Here is a 3,494-nt window from a genome sequence, read left to right as displayed (position 1 = left end):
GGATTCAAAGATCTAGGGGTGGATAGAGAAGGGAACACAAACTGACAAGCATGATTTAGAGGGTGATTCCTTGAATCCTGAGAAGAAGAGTTCTCAAAACTCTTAGCTTAAATAAGAAGTTGAAATGTTGACACAATTAGAAAATAGGTGTTTCTGAGAAACATGAATGGTGTTCAAATATTGTGAACTTAACATTTTTTCTAGGGTGAAAACTCCTTAAGAAATGCCCTGCTGACATGCTTGTTTCTACCTGTTTACATAATGAGGGAGGCTGAAGAGTTACACCTTTCTAGAATGATGGTTAAATGCAAAGCAAAGAATTTTGTATGTCTATCGTATAATTATTGTTACTTCTTGGGCCATTCTAGATTCTGGTGTCCTTGGGCACAGAACTTAACAGGTAGCAACCTGCAGGTTTTTTGTTTGTTTGTTTGTTTTGTTTTGTTTTGTTTTGTTTTGTTTAATCAATCTAATGTAACCTTGACTTGGTACCAGCAAGGACACTTGGAGGCACACAGGAAATCTTAGTCCCTAGGACAGTGATAACTTGCAAGAAATTTCTTGAGGTTTCTGGCTTAGTAGAAAAAGATGTGATAGAAGAATTTCTTAAATTATTCTAATTTATTCTAGGTAGAATCCCAGCAACCTAAGCCAAATGATTAAAAGAAAAGAAGACAACTAATATAGAAGACAAGGACAGAATGAGTTCTGACTCAAAGTCACTCTCTCCTATATTTTCCTATTAATTAATACATGTGCATGAACACAGTACCTACTTACCCACCCATATACATCCACAGGCATACTCATAAGGGATCATACTTGTATAAATACTTGTGTGTTTGTGTGTGTGTGTGTGCACATTGTGTGTTTATGAATAAAAGTCCTTAATAATGAAAACTCTCTTTCCAAGTGCAAGGTTAGTTATTTTACAGGAAAGGAAAAATGGGAACATTTTTCTATTTCTTTTCTATTTCTCTATTTCTAAATATAAAGGCAAAACAATAAGAATGTGGAAATAAGCCTTCTAATTCCTAATTTTCTGTGTTTATGTACATAAAAAATAATCTTCCATCTGCCTCTTTGATGAATGTTTTTGGCCTTCACCAGTAAGCAAGAATCAATACTTAACTTCCAGAGATATTTACTTAAAGTTTGATTAGAAGCAATTGAAAGATGCATAGAAGGCACCTTTGCATCCACTTTATCCGCCCGCTGCCCACATCCCACAGCAAAAATTTGTCTTCATTTTTCTTAGAAAATAACCTACATATTAACTCTCCTGTGAACTTGAGCCCTCACATTTCCACTTACTTCATTCCACTAAGATTTATGCATCCACTACATTTAAACTTAATGTTTTACAGGCTTATGAACTATTGGCATACTCAATTTATGGAACGAGGAACTTAGAATCCAAAGAGTTGTAACTTAGCCTCAAGGTCATCTAAGTTCTCCTGTTATTTTATTTGCGGTTCTCCCATATTATGCTGGATATATATATATATATATATATATATATATATATATATATATAGAGAGAGAGAGAGAGAGAGAGAGAGAGAGAGATTTATATGCCAGATTCATGCCACTCTGAAAAATGTAAATCTTACAAAACAGTTAGAAAAAAAAAAAAAAAAACCCTTTGGAGACAATTAGGTTCTGCTCATCTAAGTTTCCCTTGAGAGAATATTCTGATGGTTTCAGAATCTATATATCAGAGTAGGTTCTTCTGAGAAGCCTAAAAATCTTGGAATTTCAGGGGTAAGGATAGTGGGTGGAAAGCTGAGAATTTCCACCATTTTTACTTATTTTCCATTTTATTTTATTATCTTAATTTTCTTATAAAATTCAGTCATCACCAAATTCTGCATGACACATCATATTTCATTTAGCTTTGCAATAGCCATGAAGCAATTGAAAGATGCATAGAAGGCATTTTTTATTTTTCAGATACAGCAATTGTGATAAAGTCCAGAGGCATTTGTGGCCAGAAACAGTGGCCTAACTGAATTTTGTGCCCTTTCATTTGTGGCCCTAAACTTAGGGAGGAAAAAATGCAGACAATCATATTTTCATGAAACCTTTCCAAGTGACCCTTTGTCTTCCACTTGTCTGTTCCCTTTGGTTATTTTAGTCAATTGACAGTCAAAATAAATGATCCCAAATGAAATGAGACATTATTCTTGATTTCAAAGCATATGGAATCAAAATGTGAAAATAAAACAGTTACATGAAAGTTGAATAATGGTATAAAATAATAATTAAAAACAACATTTTAAAATGTCAAAAGAAATTAAGTTTGCCAATAATTTTTAATTATATAGACAAAATTGCAGGAATTCAGACTCAGTGTCAAAAGATAAAGTTAACATTTAAGATATGTTCCATATTTATGCAAGTTGAATTTATTTGTTCAGTAAATATTTTCAAGTACCTTCTATGTGTCAGGCACATAATAGGTAGATTATAGATAACTATGAATATAAAATCCTTTCTGCAAAGATTTTACAATCTGAATTTGTCACTGTGACTTTATAATACAATGTGAAATGTCTTCAGATTGCAGTAAGCAACCAGACTATTCATGGAGAATTGCTCCAATATAGCTATCAGTTTTTGTGTATGAATCCAGATCAGTTTCCAGGCAAAGATCCTACCTTATAGTGGATAGCTTACTTTTAGGGTAATATTCTTGCATTATCATATTTTAGTGTCTTGTTCATGATACATATGTATCATGACGCATGTACTGCGTCTCCCTCCATTTCTAATGGTCTAAATCCTACCTATCTTAAGACAGATACCATCAAGCATCTCCTTGTACATTGATAAACTTTCTGGAAAACTACTGATTAACATACCATACAAAGACCTAAATGATGTTTATAAGTTTTGACACATTTTAGGAATTATAAGGAAATAAGGAGAAATGTGAGATACTATATGCCAGAATGAAACTCTGAAAATAAATACGGTGTAAAAATAAATCATCTATTCTTGTTCTAGCATATGCACATTATTTTTTTACTTATGTTAAATAATATTGTAACACACAGGGGAATAAATTTAAAAAAGAAAGAAAAATAATTTAAGTTGTGATGTTCCTGCAACCTTGCACGTAGCTCTGCTATGAATTGAATATTTAGACCCCATCACCACAACCACAAATTCATATGTTGAAACTTAACCCCAAATTGACAATAATAGAAGGTAGGGCCTTTGGCAAGTATTTAGGTTATGAGGATGAATCCTTCGTGATGAGATTTAGTGCCCTCATAAGTAAAGAGCCCTTGCTTACAAACCAGAAAGAAGGCCCTCACTAGAAGTCAACTCAGCAGCACCTTGAGCTTAAACTTACCAGTCTCCAAACTATGAGAAGTAAATTTCTGTTATTTATAGGCTATCCAGTTTATGGTATCCAGTCCAAACTAACACACCACTTTTTGTAAAGTTGGTCCTAGAGAAAATGTCATTTGGGAGAGAATGTTAAT

The sequence above is a fragment of the Urocitellus parryii genome, chromosome 2, assembly GCF_045843805.1.
Source record: "Urocitellus parryii isolate mUroPar1 chromosome 2, mUroPar1.hap1, whole genome shotgun sequence".
NCBI lineage: Eukaryota > Metazoa > Chordata > Mammalia > Rodentia > Sciuridae > Urocitellus > Urocitellus parryii.
The sequence above is the reverse complement of the archived record's forward strand: the minus strand, read 5'-3'. Positions refer to the sequence as shown.